Genomic DNA, 23664 nt, shown 5'->3' with positions numbered 1-23664 from the left:
TTAGAAGTTATTAATTGACAACTTAGAGGTCACTGACACTACAGAGGTGGTGGCACCCTGACATCCCTATTGTCTAACATAGGACTTGGAAGACAACAGGTACCTAAAATAGTCATTGCTCATTGTATAAACATTTACATTCAAGATTCATTGACTACTGCCAATAACATCAGATAACCCCAGAGGGCAATTGGGCATTTCCTTGGTGACCAGTGGCCTATTCTTATGTTTTCCTAGGAATTAGGGAAGGAGTGGTGGTTGTCTGCCATTCTCTGGAAGCTCTGCCTACTGTCATGGCATAAAAAGGATCCTGCGGTACCTGCTTGGTGGCAGATTATCATTGCCAACAACACCATCAAGGTAAGAGTGTCACACAAAAACATTAGTTGTTGTCACCTCCAAGAGTATTAATTAGTCTTGGAGAGCCATAAGAATACCATTCAGTACCATTACTGGCAGTTTGCTGATTTATGTTTTTGATTAGTTAACCTTCAGATAAATACGAGCCTGCTAATGGCAATGGTATAGCCTTAAGAAGTTCCTGGTTACTTGACTATATTATTATGAGAAGCCATAGTTATTTCCCTTTAAAGTGCTAAACAGATTAGTAATAACCAATAATGACCTTTAATGTAATATGCTAGGTGGAGGGGAGAGAGAATTCTTTGAGTGACATTGATTTTTGCTTTAGGTTGTTTTCATCCTACTTGTATAACAATAACCTCCTTTATTCTGAAATTCTTAATCCTGATGGGCATCTGCTAGTGACTGCTTGTGGATTAAAGTGTTGAAATAGAGAACATATCAAATCCAATTATAATGAAACTCTCTGTATAACAAAAAGCCCTAGACTATGGCGTCTTGGTGTCAAATAAAGGTAGATATGACTGTTTCCACTTTTATGGAAGAATTTCAAGAGTCTCTTGAAGTTTCTATCATGTTTTGAAGTCCTAGACCATAGGCTTCATTGGGATGCCATTTTGCATAAAGCTCAGATGGATATCTTTAGTTTTTGGCCCTGAAATAATAATCTCCTCCTTTGTGCTCTGTTTGGTTCTCCCTTCCCCCACCTTTGCAAAAAATAGACTTTCCTAACTAATAGGGATAATTTATACCTAGAAATAAAGATTATTCACTTTCTTTTCATGCTGGAAATCAGTCTTATTATGTGATACATTTTTGTTATGGGCAAGGTGCCCAGGTGTCAGAGTAAATGTTATGCTTTGTCCCATGACATAACTGAGATTGTATATCAATGGTCTTTATTCCTCTGCAGCAATTATTTAGGATAATAAAACAATTCTATGTGAGTCTGTAGTCCTGTCCCCCTCACACCCCATTCTTTCCCTTCTGGGCTGTCATTTTCCTACTTCTGTTGCCCAGCTTTCTCCCCAAAGAGCAACTGTATTTGTGTCTCTCACCCTGAGAGGGCAGACAACTGGCTGTCATCAAAGCCACTCTGTGGACTAGCCAGTGGGGAGCCGTGAAGAGCCATCTGCTCTCTTCCAATGTCGAAATGGAAAGTGTCACCTCTGCAATAGTCCTGCTTAGAGAAATATAATAGAGTTATTCTTAACTAAGTGTGCTATTTGTCAAAGGAAGAGGCATAGTTTGGAGCAGTAAATAATGAGCAAAATAATGAAGATGTAACCAGTGTTGGTAAGCATGCATAAATTACTGGATAAGGACAAGCTTTTCTAACAGAGTGGGACATGAATGACAGGAGGTGTACTGTGACTATGCCTTCCACTGTGCACCACTTAAAATAGCACAGTCTTGTCTACAGAGCTTTTCACTTAGAGACCTCTCCCTGTAAGGCAGCATGACTCGCAATTGCTAAAATGAAAAAACATTTAAAAAATAAACTTTTACCTCTACAAGATTAATTATTATTTCTACTTCCAAAAAGCTATTCCTTGGAATTATTCAAAAGCTGATACCTCTTTTGGTTTAATTGTAACACATTAAACTTCCAGGCAGAGTAGTGTAAAGGATAGAGTGTTGGACTTGAATTCAGAAAGATCTGAGTTCAAATCCTGCATTGGACATTTCTCAGATGTGTGACCCTGGGCAAATCACTTAGCCTCTTTCAGTCTCAGTGTACCCATATGTAAAATAAGGATAATAAAAGTCCCTAACTAACAGGATTGTTGTGAGGATCAAATGAGATGATGTATATAAAGCATTCGGCAAAACCTAATGCACTATATCAATACTAGCTATCTATTATTGTTATCCAATGAGAAATATATATGTATATATACATAGTGCTATATAAATATCAACTATATTATTACTTTTATAATTCTTAATACTAGTGTTATTGTAATTCTCTTAATTAAAAAAATAAACCCTTCAATTTGGGTAAAGAATACAGGGACAACATTTTCCTTTGTAAAAGGCCCTTTGCAAACAAACATCATCACTGAAGTTAGATTTGATCTAACTTTTGCTTTATTTGGTGGCCTCTTACTAGTTTTCACATGGCATTTAAGGACAATATATCTTTCCCCTCTTTCAGAGAATAGTTAATCCTCTTTGTAGTCCTTTTTAAAATTCCTCTTTTGTAGTAAATTTAACTGCAAGTCTTATAACATTGCAGTCTTGAAAGAACTGAGGTTGAGGATCACTCAAAGGACAGTGGAGAGGAGAGGTACAGGGTGGGTGTGAACAAGCTGCAACTTACTACCACAAAAAATTATGGAGGTGAAATGAACTAAAGACTGCATTCAGAGAAATACATGATGGGAAAAAAAGTGGCTGGACATGTAGCATGGGCAACGTAGTCTATACGATATATATTTGTTATGTCAAGAGAATGGGAGGAAAGCCCCTAGCATTTTGGATGTTCTCTGTGGTAAGGATATAGGAGGAAAAGAAAGTATGACACAAGGGAAAGAGGCTTGAATTTGGATTCAGAGGATCTAATCCAAATTCTATCTGTGCCACATTCTACCTTGGGCAAGTCATTGAATATCTCTTGGTCTCAGTTTCCTCATTTGTCAAATGAAGGAATTGCAGGAAATGATCTGTAAGATCACTTCAAAATCCAAATTGACAATTCTATGACATGTGAACCCATGACATGGATAAGAGTTACACAAGTTGGGCAGCCATTCATGGGCTGAAATTTGCATTGTGAGATAGAATCTATATTCTGAGATTCCTGATACATTGGAGCATTAGAACCTGGAGTCCATTGAGCATTCTGATCATTCCAACCTCTTGATCACAGTAGCACTGCTTTGGGACTCGTTATTTCAGTAGAATTTCTTGCTAGGATGAGAAAAAGTTACATTTTTCCACAGCCCCCCTACTAATTCCTAAAAATTTAGATGATTTTTGGCCTGGGTTTGGAGTTTCAGTTTCTTGATATTTTAGACTATCTTTAAATAAAAGCAAATTTAATCCAGTGCTGTAGAAAGAAAAGTTAGTAGTAAGTGTGGGTAAAAATGAGGATTCTTGAAAGAGAAAAAAGGCTGTTGAAGGGGAGTACAAAGTTTCAAAAAGAGTGGAAAGAAGAAAATAAATAGTATAATAGAAAAGTACATGATGAAAGAATTAGAGAAAATCACAAAAGAATAGAAAATTTAACAGGAATTTTGAGCAAGTGAGGGACAAGGGGAAAATAAAAAGTATATCCAAATATATGCTCACAGGGTAACATTTTTATCCCTGACTTTTATTTTCTAGGACACCTTGATGGATAAAGTTATACTTTTAACATTAATATTCACTTCTTCCCTACTTCTCTTAAGACATCACTGGAGTCTTCTGTTCACTGATCTATATGTCCGTAGCATCAAACAGCAAATTCTTGTTACTTGGTGGCTATGCTGCTTGATCTCAATTGGATTTGACATCAGCAGCAGATGCCACTTACTGAACACTGCCATTCACAGAATAGCTTCCTTATCCAGTGGGGCAGGATTAAAATTCTCATTTAGTTAAATGATAGCACCAGGGATCACTGCTGTTACAGTTCAGAAGATTGTGAGATTGGTCTACTGATAAAATTGCCCATATTTGCTCTTAAAATAAATATGCTATCAACTGCTATCAACTGGAAATTGAAGATACTACTAATAATAAACGTTATGAGTATAATAGTAAACAAATGAATGAAAAAGAATTTATTAAGTGCTTACTATGAGCTAGTCTTTGGAGAATGCAAACAACAATAATGACAATGACAATGACTATGACGATGACAGCAACAACAATAACAAATCAAGAAAGTCTCTGCAGTCAAAGAGCTGATACTTTACTAGGTGAAGGTGATATATGTAGGGGAAATGGTGTCCAGGGAGAGGTAATTTGGTATAGAAAGTTACAGTACAGGGTAGTGAGTGGAATCAAAGGGAAAACTTATTGACATATCATCCCCAGTAATGGAAAGATTGTTTTGATTTAATTACTGTTTTTGAATTAGGAAGGGGAAAGTGGTGATTGAAAGGTACATACTTGGTGGCATGGCAGGGAGAAAGCCAAAATGTAGGCAAGCAGTGACTCTGGGGATACTTCCATATGATGAATTATCATCCATTATTTGAGTTGTTGTTGTTTGTCCTTCATTCTTGAAGAGGACCATGATATCAGGAAGATGATGCAGTGACTTGCAAGTGAATTTTAATTTAAGTGAGGGAGGGCTGTTCAAGGTCACAGCCTCACTTTCTCCTCTAAAGCTATCTGGGTCCCATGGCAAGATATAGATCAGGATGACTGGAGGTGGCCCCATTATGTTTGTAGGAGTTTGGGGTAGGAGCTGGAGTGTTGGATCTAAAGATGCTTCTACCCGGATGATCTTGGATGTCATTTAAATTCTCTGGTCTTCAGTTTCCTCATCTGTAAACTGAAGGGGTTGAACTAGACGGCATTTGAAAATCATTCCAGCTCTAAATTTGTGCTCCTATGAAGGGCAGAGAGAAAGTCAGCAGTGTATCAGGGAGATGACCGTCTCACTTTCTGTCTCCATCTCACCTTATATCATAAATGAATATTTGAAAGTTTCTCAATTAAAACTATAGACTCAGTAACAAAAAGCTACATATAAAATAGCTCTGAATAAACATAATTAAATTAAATAAGTTATTTGTTCCATTTACATTTTAACGTAATAGTAAAAAATAATTCTGGAAATTTGATGGAGAAAATGACCAATAAGCCCTCAAGATGTGCTGTTTTACAATGTGGAAGCTTAGCTTGCTATGTATCTTTTCCACAGCAACTGCAGATTGCTGAAGAAATCACCTCTTCCAAAGAGGCCAGAGTTTCCTTTCAATGTGAGTATATCATTAAATTGGATGCTAAAATAATTTATTTCTGAGTTTTAGAGCTGCAGTAAAATAATTTTACATGACTGGATGTTAAAAAATTTTAGTGTCACTTCTAAGTCTTTTATGTTTATTTCTTGGATTTGTATACATTCTCATTCATTAGTAAAAGGAAAAAGGAGGAACATTGTGCTGTTTAACCTCTTATAATTATTCAACTACAATTTAAAAATTATGGTAAATTGCCAATTTTTATTTTTCCACATTTTTTCAAAATCACTTTGTTTCAAACTCAATCCACAAACATTGAATTTTCTGAGACATAAGCTAAATCTTTGAACTTGATTCCTCAGAACCAAAAGCCCAACATTCCACATCACCACAAGTTCCCTGGGACTCACTTTTCTTTTGAAACTCTGAGTAAGAATATTGCAAACATGTCTGGAGGTCCCTTAGAGCCTGCAGAAGAAAGTTATCTATAATTATGTTGTAAGCATATTACTGGATTAAATAAGCTAATGTACTTTGCAAACTTTAAAATACTATATAAATGTTTGCTATAATTATTATTATCAAGAGGTCTTGGAGGAACTCAAGGAATTTTAAACTAATGGGTTCTCCACATTCTGGGAAGCTGTGGGAACTTGGGTTGGAATACTTGTCATCTTCTACTATTTTTTTTTTTTTTTGTAGAAAGTGAAGGGTCCAAAAGAGGAAGTCAGGCATTTAGCTTTCAGTAAATTAAGCAGTACTTGGTTGAGTTTTTCTCTAGCTTGTTTGAAAAAGACACACATGTTTGAAAAGTCTATGGAATAAAATTTAATGCCAAAAAGTTCTTCTAAGGTCTTTAGAAAAATCCAAAAAATAATATAACGTAGATATGTGTAAACAAACTTCATCCTTACGCAAGTAGTCTTTTCCAAGACAGGAATTGAAAGGAATTCTCTCAAATTGTTGTTGTATATGATTCTCCATCATTAGCTCTCAAATAGAGGAAAAATTTCTTCTTCAGTTTCAGAGATTGTCATACTTAACACTGAGCCAAGGCTTTCTTGGCATTCTACAGGAGGAATCCAAGATAGTTCACCAAGATTAAAGGACTTTGGTATTTAGAATGAACTTGATCAGTTTCAGACTATGAATAGGTGGCAGAACATGGATTAGAACTTCCATACCTTGACTTTTCAGTCTATTCCTTGGTTTGTGAAACTCCATGACCTGACAGTATTGCCTTTGAATTCCCAGAAGAACAAAACGAAGCTCGTGAAAAAATGAGAGGAAATATCTTTTTCTACTGATGCACAGTAGGCACTGTTGGTGTAAACACCACTCAAAAATGTTCAAGTAATGCTGGACAAATATCAGGGAGAAGTAGTTGCTTAAAAACTATAGAGTAAGGGCAGCTAGATGGTGTAGTGGATAGAGCACCGGCCCTGCAGTCAGGAGAACTTGAGTTCAAGTTTGGCCTCACTCACTAGCTGTGCGACTCAGGGCAAGTCACTTAACCCCAACTGCCTCATCAAAAACAAAACCAAAAATAAAATAAAATTAAAAAAAACTATAGAGTAAAAAGTAGGCTAAGCTTTGTAATGATTGTGGTAGATATGTGACCTGTAAAATACCAGCTGTCAAGACTGGTGGGGTTAGTTGAAATACTGCAGAAACTCTGTGCCAATTTTTGTATGAATTGGACAAATTGCTACATAAAGCATGTCCATAGTCTGGAACTGAAAAATAAAATTTCAGATTTGGAATCATTAGGCTATGAGACACCATCCAGTTCAATCCATAACTTGAAAAAGAATCTCTTTTATAATATCTTTAACCAATGGTCCTTTAGCTTTAATTAGAGGAGCTCTAGAACTGAGGATTTTATGACTTTCTTAGACATATCACTCTGCTTTGGGGTAGTTCTTAATGGTTAGAAAGTTTTTCCTTCTATTGAGCAGAAATCTGCTTCTCATCATATTCTATTCATACCTCTAAGTGCTATACTCTAGAATAATTTATTTCTTCCACATGCCAACCTTGTAAATGTTTGAAGATATATATTCCATTGCCATCTATCCTGCAAGTATCTCTCCCCTCTTACCCCTTTCTGTCCATTCCCATCATACCCACTCCTTTTACCTCCCCTCTCCTCTCTTCTCATCCCCTCACCTCTTCCCTAATTCCCTCACCCCTTCCCTATTCTCCACTTTCTCCTTCCTTCCTTTTCTTTCTTCCCATTTGCAATTGCTTAGACTAGGGTCTTGAGTGATGACACCATTGATTCATTTTCCTAATTGTTAATGTCACTTTCATTTCTATGTTCTTCTTAGTTCCTATTTTTTTTTTGTTTCTGTTTTGAAATATGACTATGGTACTCACTGATTCCTGCCTGTTTTGGTCTTATCTCCAACATCTATATTCGCTTTTATTCCACAGTAGTCTCCTTATTTCCTAACTTCCAACCCTTTCTTCACTTTGAACTTCTGGGCACTCCCCTCAGTCCAATACAATCCCACGTCTACCCCTAATCAAGACTTGTCTCACCACATCAAGTATTGGACTCTAACCCTGTTTTTAAGATATTTGTACCCTCCTGTCCCAGTGCTCACACTAACTATAGAAACTCCAACAAAACACTATTAGAAAGGCTTCCAGGGGCCCTGAAAAGGCCCACTGGATAGCTATCTCTATAATCTATGGTTCATTCTATAATCCTATAAACAGTATATAAGAAGATCAAACTAGAACCTCAAAGTATCAGGGCTTAAGTTTGTTTGTAGTATCTTTCACCTATCCTTGGCAAGTGACCACTTTTCAAAAGTTGTTGCCCTCTACTCATTTTAGTAGGCATAGATTATTGTGAGTCTTAGAAGATTTATGCCAAATACTTTTAAATATTAGATGAAAGTTGTAGAAGTCAGTTAATGGTTATCAGTGACATTACTGCATTACAGCAAGTGCCAAGCCTAGTCCTAGCTTTCGTAGGAATATTTGAAAATGTGAGTTATGTGACAGCTGCTCAGCCTAGAAGATATATATGGATCCATAAGCCCTGTGGGAATAGTAGCTTTAATCAGGACCTGACACTTAGGGAGATTGTAATGAAATTCCTTGGCATCTGTCATGCTTTGGTCAGATAGATCCAATTGGTTATTGACAAGTTTTGCATGAGTGTGTAAAACTAGAGACTTCAATGACTAAACTCTAGTGAAAGAAAATAGAAGAGCCCATAAAAAGAACATTTTTCTTTTCTTCATGGAGAAGAAAACATTTATTTAATTTATATGTGCACATGGATGAATGATATTCTGGAATCTGAAGCTATAAGACTTAATTTTGTTTAATTTATATTGTCAACAGAGGCATCATGATAATGAGGACAGAGTGATGGATTTGAAGTCAGAAAAAAAAGAAAACTAAGCTTAACTCCATCTCAGACACAGAAATCATAGATATAGAGAAGAAAGGGACTTCAGAGGCCATCTAGTCCAACCCCCTCATTTTACAGATGAAGGAACTGAGATGCAGTGATTAAGTAACTTACCTGAAGTCAAGTATATAGAAATGTCAGAGGTGGGACTTAGACACAGGTCTTCTGAAGTCAGAGGCAACATTCTTTCCCTTGTATTACACTTTGAGTAAGTCACTTATCCTCACTTCATCTCAGTTTTCTCCTCTGTAAAATGAAAATTAAAGAACTTATTTCAAAAAGTACTATGAGGATCAAATGAAATTATGTATATAAAATGATTTGCAAAATTCAAGCATGATACAAACATGATGATGACAATGATGATGATGATTATAATCTAATCATGTTATCACAAACTCAATTAAGTATTCTGTGGTACTGTCAACTTGCATACCATTAATGGCTCTTCTAGTTAGAGGCCTTTCATGACAAGTGATGTTTATCTGATTATCTAGTGGGTTTTTCACATTAGGGCGGTTGAGTCAGTCACTCAACAAAAATTTATTAAAGCGCTGATTATGTGTCAGTAACTGTGATAAACATTGGAATTACAAAGAGAGTTAAACACATACTAAGCTAAAAAAAATGAAAAAAAAAACTTTGGCAAACCATTCTAACATAAGGGAAACAGAGAAATGCTCATTGAATTAGGAAAAGTTGGGTTCAAGTACCACCTCTGATACATATTGGCTGTGTGATCCTGGGCAAAATGCTTAACTTCTCAGTGTTCTTGCCAATTCTCCAAGATTATAAGTTTCAGAGAAGGTGCCAACCTGCATTGGTCAAGAGACTTTCATCCCTTGGGACTTCCCTATATCAGTGAAACCAAAGATACATTCCCAATTCCTATTTTTTTATGTAAAACATTTGGGGCAGGGAGAGAAATAATTTCCTCCTTTTTTGCATATTTCATAAAATAGGCACCCAGGTGGAGCCAATATGGCAGAGAAAAAGTAGTGATGCACCTGAGCTTTCCCCCAAAACCCCTCTGAGCACTTTTAAATAATGCTGTAAAACAATTGCTGGAGCAGTAGAACCAATGAAAGCACAAGATGAAATAATTTTTCAGTCAAAGGCAACTTAGAAGGTGGAAAGGAAAGGTCTGCCACACCTTGGTGAAAGTGGAGCATTTTCCGGAGTAGGCTGCACCAGCACAGACCAGCCCTCGGCAAAGTAGGAGCAGGCCATGGGAGCCACTGAATCTTCTGCAGCAGTGGCTAATTCCAGAGTTCTCAGCTTACAGTGGGTAAGGGGGTCAAAAACTGATCAGAAGGAGATAACAGACTTTTTTTTTTTTGCTGGTACGGGGGGCAGGATTCTGTTGCTTTGCCCACTCTTTGTTGCTTTGGGTTGCAGTACTGGGCAGCAGTCCCAGGGCAAGGAGGAGCATTAGCACACCAGAGCTTGTAGCCACAGTGGAGCAGGGACCCTCATCACAGTTTTAGGGTAGAAAAGAATGCTTGTGTTCACTCACAGACCAGAGCACAGGCCAGGAGAGTAGTAAACACCTCTCCTTAGATCATATCACCTTGGAAGAACTGAAAACTTACAGGTCCTTAGAAGTATCTCTGAAAACAGCCACACAAAACACTTGAAGTTTAGGACAATACACCCTCCACACTGGAAGCAGAGCCCTACTTTAACAAAGAGTTAAAAGTCAAGAAATAGACTGGGAAAATGAGCAAATAACAGAAAAAAAACCCAGATAATAGAAACTTTGGTGATAAGGAAGATCAAAATATAAACTCAAAAGAAGATAACAAAGTTGAAGTTCCTATATCCAAAGCCCTCAAGAGAAATATGAATTGGTCTCAGGCCATGGAAGAACTCAAAAAGATTTTGAAAATCAAGTAAGAGAGGTAGAGGAAAAATTGGGGAAATAAATGAGAATGATTCAAGAAAATCACAAAAAAAATGAACATCTTCGTAAAGGAGACACAAAAAACCTGAAGAAAATAACACCTTAAAAAGAGAATAGACCAAATGGTAAAAGAGGTACAAAAAGCCAATGAGAAGAAGGCATTGAAAAGCAGAATTCCTCGAGTTCTTTCCAGAAGCTAAGATGGTGAAGTAAGCAGTAAGTTGCTCTCTTTCTCCCTTACTGACCTCTAGAAATCCAGAAAATATCACCCCAGGAAAAATCCTGGAACAGTGGAGCTAGCAGAAAATTGGGGAGGAGCATTCTATTAGTGTGGGAGGCTTGGGAGATCAGTGGGGAAGGGTTCCCCTAGCCCTGGTGGAAGGAGAGAACAGTCCAGAAGCAGAGGAATCTGGCAAGCTTACCACAAGCCCTACCTCAGCAAACCAGTGGGAGATCCTGAGCCCTAGGGTGGTAGAGCAGCCAAGTGCCAACATCAGGACCCCAATATGACTTGGCACATCCAGGGGAACTGTCAGACTCCAGATCAGAGAACCACCATGTGCATCAGTGGGCAGGTGTCCTTCAGCAGCTGAACCTTCCCATGCTTCAGCACAGCCGCAGAGGGCAGGTGTCCCCAAGTAGCAAACCTCCGTGTGATTCAGCACAGCTGTGGGCAGTCAGGCATCCTTCAGCTGCCAAGCCTCTCACTTGCTTCAGAACAGCTGGGAGGGCAAGTAACCTCTGGCATCCAAACCTCCCCATGCTTCAGCACAGCTCCAGGTGGGCAGGAAACCTCCAACAGCTGAACCCCTATGTGCTTTAGAATAGCCTGGGCCAAACAGGTGTCCTCCAATGGCCAACCTCCCCCACCCCATGAGAGTCAGTGTGCCTTTGGGAAAATGCAGAAAAATCCTACATGCCCTCAGCACATGTCAGAGAGCACCACTAACCCTCCAACTCAGCAACAGGTAAGCTGCCAGACCCTTACAGTTTCCAGCTGCCAGCACCTGAGGTCCCAGCACACAAGGCCAAGTGACCAGGCCCCTGGCCCAGCATAAGAAGCCTTAAACTGTGCCCACTATGCTCTGGTAGAATAGCTCAACTTCAAAAGCCAGGAATTAGGCAAACATCATGAACAAAAAGCAGAAATGGATACTCACCATAGATTTTTTCTATGGGGACATGGAAGACCAAAACACAAATTCATAAGAGGACAGCATTGTCGATATACTCACATCTTACACTTCAAAGGGGAATATGAACTAGTCTCCATCCCCAAAAGCCTTCTCCGAAGAGCTTAAGAAGGATTTAAAAAGTTAAATAAGAGAAGTAGAAGAAAAATTGGGAAGAGAAATGAGAGGTATGCAAGGGAGAGTCAACAGCTTGGAAAAGGAAGGATAAAAATTGACCGTATGTTAAAATTGCTTAAAAAATACAGTTGGCCAAATGGAAAAAAAAATCCTGTGAAGAAAATAACTCCTCAAAAAGTAGAATTGGCCAAATGGAAAAAGAGGTACAAAAGCTAACTGAAGAAAACAAGTCGTTAAAAATTTGAATTGGGCAAGTGGAAGCTAATGACTCTATGAGACATCAAAAATCAGTCAAAAAAAATCAAAAGAATGACAAGGTAGAAGATAATGTAAAATAACTCATTGGAAAAACAGATGACCTGGAAGATAGATCCAGGAGAGATAATTTAAAAATTATTGGTCTTCCTGAGAGCCATGATAAAAAAAAGAGAGCCTGAACAGCATCATTCAAGAAATTGTCAAGGAAAACTGCTCTGAGATCTTAGAACCAGAGGGTAAAGTAGTCAATGAAAGAATCCACTGATCACCTCCTGAAAGAGATACCAATGTGAAAATACCAAGGAATATTGTAGCCAAATTCCAGAATTATCATGTCAAGAAGAAAATTCTGCAGGCAGCTAGAAAGAAACAATTCAAATATCATGGGACCACAGTCAGGATTGTGCAGGACCTTGTAGCTGTACATTCAAAGATTGGAGGGCTTGGAATATGATATTCTGTAAGGCAAAGGAATGTGAATTACAACCAAGAATTAATTATCCAGCAAAATTGAGCATAGTCTTTCCAGCTAGGAGATGGATATTCAATGAAATAGGGGACTTCCAAACCTTCTTGATGAAAAGTCCAGAGCTTAATAAAAAAAAATTAATCTTCAAATACAAGACTCAAGAGAGGCATTAAAAGGTAGGAAAAGAAATAAAAACCTATTATTCAATAAAGTTAAACTGTTTACATCCCTACATGGAAAGCTGATATTTGTAACTCTTGAGAACTGTATCTTTATTATGACATTTAGAAGGGGGCATACATAGATAGAGGATGTAGATATAAGTTTACTTTGATGTAATGATAAAAAATAATTAGGGGGTAAAAAAGATTGTTCTGGGAGAAGAGGAAAGGAGGAGGCAGAAAATGGTAAAATGCATTAAATAAAATGGCAGAAAGACCTGTTACAGTAGAGGGAAAGAAGGGAGGGGGTGAGTATTGTTTTAACCTTGCTCTCATCATACTTGACTCAAAAAGAGAATATCAAACTCATTCAATTGAGATAGACATTTATCTTATCCTAAAAGAAATAGGAAGGGAGAGGTGAAAGAAAAGGGAGGGGAGTGATAGAAAGGAGAGCAGATCAGGGATGGGGGTGGGTGGAATCAGAAGCAAAACACAGGTGAGGAGAAAAAGGGTGAAAGAAGAGAAAAAAACATAAATGGGGAAAAATAGAATGAAAAGAAAGACACAGTTAGTAATCATATCTGTGAATGTGAATGGGATGATTTCTCCCATAAAACAGAAGTGGATAACAGAGTGGATTAAAAACGAGACTTCCACAATGCATTGTTTAGAAAAAACACATTTGAAACAGAGAGATACACACAGAGTAAAAGTAAAAGGCTGGAGCAGAATATATTATGTTTCAGTTGAAGTAAAAAAAAAAGCAGGGGGAGCAATTCTGATCTCAGACAAAGTAAAAGCAAAAATAGATCCAATTAAAAGAGATAAGGAAGGGAACTACATCATGTTGAAAGGTACCACAGACAATGAAGTAATATCATTACTAAATGTATATACACCAAGTGGTGTAGCATCCAAATTCTTAAAGGAGAAGTTAAGGGAGTTACAGTAAGAAATAGATAACAAAACTATACTAGTAGGGGACCTCAACCTTGCCCTCTCAGAGCTAGATAAATCTAGCCACAAAGTAAATAAGAAGGAAATTAGGGAGGTAAAAAGAATCTCAGAAAAGTTAAATGTAGTAGACCTCTGGAAAAACAAATGAATGGGGATAGAAAGGAACTTAGCTTTTTCTCAGTGGTACATGACACCTCCATAAAAATTGAACCTGTGTTAGAGCATAAAATCCTCACAATTGAATGCAGAAATACAGACATATTAAATGCATCATTTTCAAACCATGATGCAATAAAATCATATTTAATAAAGGTCCATGGAAAGATAGACTAAAAATCAATTGCAAACTAAATAATCTAATCCTAAAGAATGAATGGGTCAAACAACAAATCATAGAAACAATCAATAACTTCATCCAAGAGCATAGAAATGACAATAATGAGACAACATACAAAGCCAAAACAATTTTAGTGGAAATTTTATATCTCTCAATGCTTACATGAGTAAAATAGAGAAAAAGGAGATCAATGAATTTGGTACACAACTAAAAAAGCTAGAAAAAGAACAAATTAAAAATCCCCAATTAAATACAAAATTAGACATTTTGAAAAACAAAGGAGAGATTAATGAAATTGAAATTAACAAAGCTATTGAACTAATAAATAAAACTAAAAGCTGGTTTTATGAAAAAACAATAAAATAGATAAACCTTTAGTTAATTTGATTAAAATGGGAGAAGAAAATTAAATTATCAACATCAAAAATGAAAAGGATGAATTTACCACTAATGAAGAAGAAATTAAAACAATAATTAGGAGCCATTTTGCCCAATTATATGCCAATAAATTCAACAATCTTAGTGAAATGGATGAATATTTACAAAAATATAAATTGCTCAGATTAATAGAAGAGGAAATAAAATACCTAAATAAGCCCATTTCAGAGAAAGAAATTGAACATACCATTAGTGTATTCCCTAAGCAAAAATTTCCAGGTTCAGATGGATTTACAAGTGAATTCTATCAAACATTTAAAGAACAATTAATTCCAATATTATATAAAGTATTTGGGAAAATAAGTGAAGGAGTCCTACCAAATACTTTTTTTGATACAAATATGGTGCTGATACCTAAACCAGGAAGAGCTAAAACAGAGAAAGAAAATTATAGACCTATTTCTGTAATGCATATTGGTGCAAAAAATTTAAATTTAATATTAGCAAAGAGATTACAGCAAATTATTAGGATAATACACTATGACCAGGTGGGATTTGTACCAGGAATGCAGGGTTGATTCAAAATTAGGAAAACTATCAGCATAATTGACCAACAAATCATCAACAAAACTAACAGAAATCATATGATTATCTCAGTAGATGCAAAAAAAGCTTTTAACAAAATATAACATCCATTCCTCTTAAAAACTCTAAAGAGCATAGGAATAAATGGAGTCGTATTTAAAATGATAAGTAGCATCTATCTAAAACCATCAGCAAGCATTATATGTAACGGCAATAAGCTAGAAGCATTTCCAATAAGATCAGGGGTGAAACAAGGATGTCCATTATCACCATTGTTATTCAATATTGTACTAGAAATGTTAGTTTAGCAATAAGAGGAAAAAGAAATTGAAGGAATTAGAATGGGCAAAGAAGAAACAAAGCTATCATTTTGCTTATACTTACAGAACCATAGAGAATCAACTAAGAAAACTACTTGAAATAGTAACTTTAGTGAAGTTCCAGGATATAAAATAAATCCAAATTAATCATCAGCATTTCTATATGTTACTAAGCCCAGCAGCAAGAGATTGAGAGAAATTCCATTTAAATTACCATAGACATTATAAAATATCTGGGAGTCTACCTGCCAAGACAAACCCAGGAGCTATGTTAACACAATTACAAAACACTTCACACAAAAAAAGTAAGATCTAAATGATTGGAACAATATCAGTTGCTTATGCATAGCTAAAGTAATATGGTAAAAATTACACTTCTATCTAAATTAATTTATATATCTAGTGCTATACCAACCAAACTACCAAAATGATTTTATAAAGCTAGAAAAAATAATACCAGAATTCATCTGGAAGAACAAAAGAGTTCGAATATAGAGGGAATTAATGAAAAAAAATCCAAGGGAAGGTGGCCTAGCCATATCAGATATTACATTGTATCATAAAGAAGCAATCATCAAAACTACATGGAACTGACTAAGGAATGGAGTGGTGGATCAGTGCAATAGGTTAGGTACACAAGAAATAGTAGTCAGTGACTATAGTAATCTATTTGATAAACCCAAAGACTTCAGATTCTGACATATAAGCTCATTATTTAACAAAAATTTCTGGGAAAACTGGAGAATAGTATGGCAGAAACTAGGCATAGACCAATGCCTTACACTGTGTATGGAGATAAAGTCAAAATGTGTACACATTTTAGATATAATGGCTAATACTGTAAGTGAATTATGAGAGCAAGGAATAGTTTCCCTGTCAGATTTAGGGAGAATGGAAGAATTTATGACCAAAGAGATAGAGAATATTAGGAAATGTATGATTTTGATCAAATTAAATTGAAAAGATTTTGTACAGGGAGGCAGAGCCAAGATGGCAGAGTAAAAGCAGTGACTTGTTTGAGTTCTCCCCAAACCCCTCCAAATACCTATAAAAATGTCTCTAAAAATATTCTAGAACAGCAGAATGCACAAAAAGACAGAGTGAAACAAATTTCCAACACAAAACAACCTGGATGATTGATTGGAAAAATGTATTGTGCGGGGCCGGAAGAGGAGCACAGTTCAGTGTGGGCATGCAGGCAAAGACTAGGCCTCAGTGAACCTGAAGTAGGCCTCAGGGGACTGGATCATGGGCAGCTGTGGTGGTTTCCAAACTCCTCAACCCACAAACTCCAAAGACAACATACAAGCAACAGTGGCTGCTTCTGGAGGTCTCACCCCCAGAGGGAGGGGAAATTGAGTGGCTGATCAGAGGGGGATCACAGGGATCTCTTTATTGGTGTTGAGGCAAGAATCTCTTGCTTTACTTGTGCTTGGATCTGGGTCACAGTTCTGGGTGGCAGTGCTGGACCAAGGAGGAGTGCTGGTGTGGTGGAGCTTGTAGTGGTGGTGGAGAGGGAATCCTCTCACTGTTCCAAGGCAGAAAAGAGTGCTTGTGATCACTCATAGACCAGAGCCCTGGCCAGGAAAGGAGTAAACCCTTCACCCTTGATTGTACCAACTTGGAAGAATGGAAAATTTACAGGTCCCCAGAAATATCTTTGAAAACAGCTGCACAAACCCCTAAAGCTTGGGACAGTGTATTCTCCACACTGGAAGCAGACCCCTACCTTAGCAAAGAATTTAAAACTCAAGTAATTGGCTGGGAACATGAGCAAATAGCACAAAAAAGTCAGACCACAGAATTTTTCTTTGGTGACAAATAAGATCAAAACATACAACCAGAAGAAGACAACAAAGTCAAAGCTCCTACATCCAAAACCTCCAAGAAAAATATGAATCTTTCCCAGGCCATTGAAGAGCTCAAAAAGGATTTTGAGAAGCAAGCAAGAGAAGTAGATGAAAAACTAGGAAGAGAAATGAGAGTGACACAAGAAAATCATGAAAAACAAGTCAACATCTTGCTAAGGGAGACCCTAAAAAATGCTGAAGAAAATAACACCTTAAAAATAGCCTAACTCAAATGGCAAAAGAAGTCCAAAGAGCCAATGAAGGGAAGAATGCCTTAAAAAGCAGAATTGGTCAGATGGAAAAGGAAGTCTAAAAGCTCACTGAAGAAAATACTTCCTTAAAAATCAGAATGGAGCAATTGGAAGCTAGTGACTTTATGAGAAATCAAGATATTGTAAAACAAAACCAAAACACTGAATAAATAGAAGACAATGTGAAGTATCTCATTGGAAAAACAACTGACCTAGAAAATAGATCCAGAAGAGATAATTTAAAAATTACCAGACTCTCTGAAAGCCATGATCAAAAAAAGAGCTTAGACATCATCTTCCAAGAAATTATCAAAGAAAAATGCCCTGATATTCTAGAAATAGAGGGTAAAATAGAAATGGAAAGAATCCACCAATCACATCGTGAAAGAGATCCCCAAAGGAAAACTCCTAGGAATATTATAGCCAAATTCCAGAGTTCCCAGGTGAAGAAGAAAATATTGCAAGCAGCCAGAAGGAAATACTTCAAGTATTATGGAAACACAATCAGGATAACACAAAATTTAGCAGCTTCTACACTGAAGTTCCAGAGGCCTTGGAATATAATATTCCAGAGGTCAAAGGAGATAGGATTACAGCCAAGAATCACCTACCCAGAAAAATTGAGTATAATCCTTTGGGGGTAAATGGATATTAGGTGAAACAGAAGACTTCCAAGCATTCTTGATGAAAAGACTAGAGCTGAATAGAAAATTGTACTTTCAAATATAAGACTCAAGAGAAGCATGAAGAGGTACACAGGAAAGAGAAATCATAACGGACTTATTAAGGTTGAATTGTTTGCATTCCTGCATGGAAAGATGATATTTGTAACTTTGTCAATATTAGGGTAGTTGGAGGGGGAAAAATTGTGTGTGTGTGTGTGTGTGTGTGTGCATATGTGTGTGTATACACATAGATATATCTATATCTATATATATATATAGATAGATAGATAGATAGATAGATAGATATAGATAGAACAGGGTGATGTGAAGATGAAGGGGTGATATCTGGAAAATAAAATTAAGGGGTGAGAGAGGATTATACTGGGAGAAGGAGAAAGAGAATGGTAGAATGGGGTAAATTATCTCAGATAAAACAAACAAGAAAAGACTTTTACAGTGGAGGGGAAGTGGGGGAAGGTGAGAGGGAATGAGTGAATTTTATTCTCATCAGATTTGGCTTAAGGAAGGAATACCATACACACTCAATTGGGTATGGAAATCTATCTTACCCTATAGGAAAATAGGGGTAAGAGGTTAAAAGATCAGGGGGATGATAGAAGAGAGGACAGGCTGGGAGAGGGGGTCGTCAGAATCAAACATTTCTGAGGATAGACAAGATCAAAAGAAAGAATAGAATAAAGAGGGAGCAGGATAGGACAAAGGGAAATAGTTAGATTTTTACAACATGACTAGTATGGAAGTGTTTTACATGGCTACACATGTTTAAACTGAATTGAGTTGCTTGCCTTCTCAATGAGGGTGGGTCAGAATGGAGGAAGGGAGAAAATTAGGAACCCAAAGTTTTAAAAACAAATACTAAAAATCGTTTTCACATGCAACTGGGAAATAAAATATATAGGCAATGGAATACAGAAATCTATCCTGCCCTACAGGAAAATAGAAGGGGAAGGGGACATGAGAAGATGGGAGATAGAAGGGAGGGCAGATTAGGGGAAGGTGTATTCAGAATAAACACCATCTTGGGATGGGGGAGCGATGAGATGGGGAGAAAATTTGGAACTCAAAATCTTGTGGAAGTGAATGTTGAAAACTAAAAATGAATAAATTAATTGATAATTTTTTTTGAAAAAAAAAGAAAAGAGTTTGCACAAAGAAAGTCAATGCAACTAAGATCAGAAGGGAAGCAGAAAGCTCAGAAACAATTTTTACAACCAGTGTCTCTGATAAACGCCTCATTTTTTTTCTTTTTTTAAAATTTTTTTTCAAGTTTTTAACATGTGTTTTTAAAACTTTGGGTTACAAATTTTCTCCCTTCCTCCCTCCCTACCCACCCTCAATGAAAAGGCAAGCATCTTGATACAGGTTATAGATGTGTAGTCATGCAAAACATTTCCATAGTAGACATGCTGTGAAAAACTCAGAATATTTCCCTTCATCCTATCCTACCCCCTGTTTATTCTATTCTCTCTTTTGACCCTGTTCCTCCTCAGAAGTGTTTGCTTTTGATTATCCCCTCCTCCAATCTGCCCTCCCCTCTATCAACCCCATTCTCTCTTGTCTCCTACCCCCCTTATTTTCCTGTAGGGTAAGATAGATTTCCATACCCAATTGTGTATCTTACTCCCTCCTTAAGCCAAATCCTATGAGAATAAGATTCACTCTTTCCCTTTCACCTTCCCCCCATTTCCCCTCCACTGTAAAAGCCTTTTCTTGTTTGTTTCATGTGAGATAATTTACCCCATTCTACTTCTCCCTTTCTCCTTCTCCCAGTATAATTCTCTCACCCCTTAATTTTATTTTCCAGATGTCACCCCTTCATCTTCAACTCACCCTGTGCTCTCTCTCTATCTATCTATACATACATATAATTTTTTCCCTCCCACTACCCTAATACTGACAAAGGACTCATGAGTTACAAATATCATTTTTCCCTGCAGGAATGTAAACAGTTCAACTTTAAGAAGTCTCTTATGATTTCTCTTTCCTGCTTACCTCTTCCATATTTCACTTGAGTCTTGTATTTGAAAGTCAAATTTTCTATTCAACTCTGGTCTTTTCCACAGGAATGCTTGAAAGTCCCCTATTTCATTGAATGACCATTTTTTACCCTGAAAGATAATACTCAGTTTTGCTGGGTAGGTGATTCTTGGTTGTAGTCCCATCTCCTCCTGATATCTCCTCTGGAATATCATACTCTATGCTCTCTGGTCACCAAAGTAAGATAATATAGTCTGACCATTTTTGCTCTGCTTGCTCAAGATCCCGGCCAATTACTTGAGTTACAAGCTCTTTGTTAAGGTAGGGGTCTGTTTCCAGTGTGGAGAATGTACTGTCCCAAGCTTCAGGGGTTTTATGCAGCTGTTTTCAGAAATACTTCTAGGGACCTGTAAATTTTCAGTTCTTCCAAGGTGTTATGATCAAGGGCGAGGTGTTTACTCTTTTCCTGGCCTGTGCTTTGGCCTATGAGAACTCTTTTCTGTCTTGGAACTGTGAGGAGGATTTCCTCTCCATAGCCACTATAAGCTCCACCAAGCCAGAGCTCCTCCTCATCCCAGGATTGCCACCCAGAACTGTGACCCAAATCTAAGCACAAGCAAAGCAAGAGAATCCTGCACCAGTAGAGAGATCCCTGCAATCTCCCTCTGATCAGCCACTTGATTCCCCCTCAGTCTCTGTTATTGAAGCTCAGGAGTCAGCCACCACCCAGGGGCCGAGCTTGGGGACTGGAGCTGAGACCACCGTGCTCCTATCTCTCTCTCTCTCACCACTGACACAGACTTTTCCCACTGACCTTCTTTTTTTTTTCCCCAGGCGATTGGGGTTAAGTGACTTGCCCGGGGTCACACAGCTAGTTAGTGACAAGTGTTTGGTCTGAGGCCAGATTTGAACTCAGGTCCTCCTGACTTCAGGGCCAGTGCTCTATCCACTGCACCACCTAGGTGCCTCTCCCACTGACATTTTAAGTTGTCTTTGGCGTTCATGGGTTGAGAAGTCTGGAAACTGCCACAGCTGCTTGTGATTCAGTCCTCTGAGGCCTGCTCCAGATTCACTGTGGCCTGTGCCTGAACTGTGCTCCTCTCCCAGCCTGGTGCAATATACCTTTCTGATCAACCATCCAGTTTGTGCTGGGGTGAAATATGTTTAACTCTGTCTTTTTGTGGGTTCTGCTGCTTTAGAATTTGTTTAGAGTCATTTTTAATAAGCATTTGGAAGGGTTTGGGGGAGATCTCAAGCAAGTCACTGCTTTTACTCCACCATCTTGGCTCTGCCCCCTAAAGGCCTCATTTGTAAAATATATAGAGAACTGTGTGAAATTTATAATAATAAAAATCATCCCCCGATTTACATATCGCCAAAGGATGTGAACAGGCAGTATTCAGATGAAAAAAGTTAAAGCTATCTATAGTGATATGAAAAAAAAAGTTCTAAATTACCATTGAGCAGAAACCTATAAATCAAAACTTTGAGGTACCACATGGCACCTATCAGATTGGCTAGCATGATAAAACAAGAAAATGATAAATTTTGGAGAAGATGTGGGAAAATTGAAACACCAATGCATTGTTGGTGAAGTTGTGAACTGATCCAACCATTCTGAAGAGCAATTTGGAATTTTGTCCAAAGGGCTATCAAACTCTGCATACCCTTTAACCCAGCAATACCTTTTCTAGGTCTCTATCTTAAAGAAATCATAAAATAAGGAAAAGGACCCACTTGTACAAAAATATTTACAGTGGCTCTTTTTGTGGTAGCAAAGATTTGGAAGTTGAGGGGATCCCCATCAATTGGGGAATGACAGAGCAAGTTGTGGTATATGAATATAATGGAATATTATCATTCCATAAGAAATGATGACCAGGTGGACTTCAGGAAAACCTGGAAAGACTTATAAGAACTGATGCTGAGTGAAGTGAGCAGAACCAGGAGAACATTGTACACAGTAACAGTCACATTGTGCAATTACTAACTTTCATAGACTTAACTCTTTTCAGTAATGCAAGGATCTAAGACAACGCCAAAGAAAACCTCAGGATAGAAAATGCTATCTACATCCAGAAAAAGAACTATGGAGTCTAAATGCAGATTGCAACATACTATTTGCTCTCACTCTTTTTGTTGTTGTTGATGTTTCTTCTTTCTCATGGTTTTTCCCTTTGGTCCAAATTCTTCTTTACAGCATGACTAATGTGAAAATATGTTCAATATGAATGTATATGTATAGCCTGTATCAGATTGCATGCTCTATTGGTGAAGGGGAAGAGGTAATAGGGGGATAAAATTTAGAACTCAATATCTTCTGGAAGTGAATGTTGAAAACTATGAATGAATAAATAGAAAATAAACAAATAAGACAAAAACAAATTAAAAAAAAGAAAAGCAGAATTGGACAAATGGATAAAAAGGCATAGAAATTCACTGAAGAGAACTTCTTAAAAAGTAGAATTGGCTAAATGGAAAAGGAGGTCCAAAAGCTCACTGAAGAAAATTATTCTTTTGAAATTAGAATTGAGGAAATGGAAGCTAATGACTTTATGAGAAATCAAGAAACAATAAAACAAAACCAAAGAATGAAAAAATAGAACACAAAGTGAAATATCTCATCAGAAAAATAACTGACCTGGAAAATAGTTCTAGGAGAGATAACTTGAAAATTATTGGACTACCTGAAAGCTATGACCAAAAAAAAAAAAAAAAGAAAAAGAAAAAGAGTCTAGACATCGTCTTTAAAGAAATTCTCAAGGAAAACCGTACTGATATCTTAGATACACATGGTAAAATAAAACTCGAAAGAATCCACCAATCACCGCCTGAAAGAGATTCCAAAATGAAAACTCCCAGGTGTATCAAAGCCAAATTGCTGAGAGTCCAGGTCAATGAGAAAATATAGCAAGCAGCCAGAAAGATAAAATGCAATTTGGAAAATGCAATTTGTCCAAAGGGCTATCAAACTCTGCATACCCTTTAACCCAGCAATACCTTTTCTAGGTCTCTATCTTAAAGAAATCATAAAATAAGGAAAAGGACCCACTTGTACAAAAATATTTACAGTGGCTCTTTTTGTGGTAGCAAAGATTTGGAAGTTGAGGGGATCCCCATCAATTGGGGAATGACAGAGCAAGTTGTGGTATATGAATATAATGGAATATTATCATTCCATAAGAAATGTCCAAAGAATGAAAGTCAGAATAACAGTCAGAATAACAGTCAGAATAACACAGGACTTAGCAGCTTCTATGTTAAATTATTGGAGGGCTTGGATTATAATATTCCAGAGGGCAAAGGAGGTAGGATTCCAATCAAGAATTAGCTATCCAGCAAAACTGAGTATAATTCTTCAGGGCAAAAAATGGCAAATTCTTCATGGCAAAAAATCAATGAGATAGAAGACTTTCAAGCATTCTTATGAAAAGACCAGAACTGAATAGAAAATTTGACTTTCAAATACAAGACTCAAGAGATGCATAGAAAGATAAACAGGAAAGAGAAATCATAAAGGACTTA

The 23664-nt window shown here is 37.2% G+C and overlaps 1 pseudogene; it reads left to right on the top strand.

Annotated features, from left to right (window-relative positions):
• Window positions 1-11403, top strand: part of LOC114025836 — a 199788-nt pseudogene extending 188385 nt beyond the window's left edge.
• The last annotated feature ends 12261 nt before the right edge of the window (window positions 11404-23664 follow it).

The sequence above is a fragment of the Vombatus ursinus genome, unplaced genomic scaffold, assembly GCF_900497805.2.
Source record: "Vombatus ursinus unplaced genomic scaffold, bare-nosed wombat genome assembly UNPS02014832.1, whole genome shotgun sequence".
In the NCBI taxonomy this organism is placed as follows: domain Eukaryota; kingdom Metazoa; phylum Chordata; class Mammalia; order Diprotodontia; family Vombatidae; genus Vombatus; species Vombatus ursinus.
The sequence above is the reverse complement of the archived record's forward strand: the minus strand, read 5'-3'. Positions and strand labels throughout refer to the sequence as shown.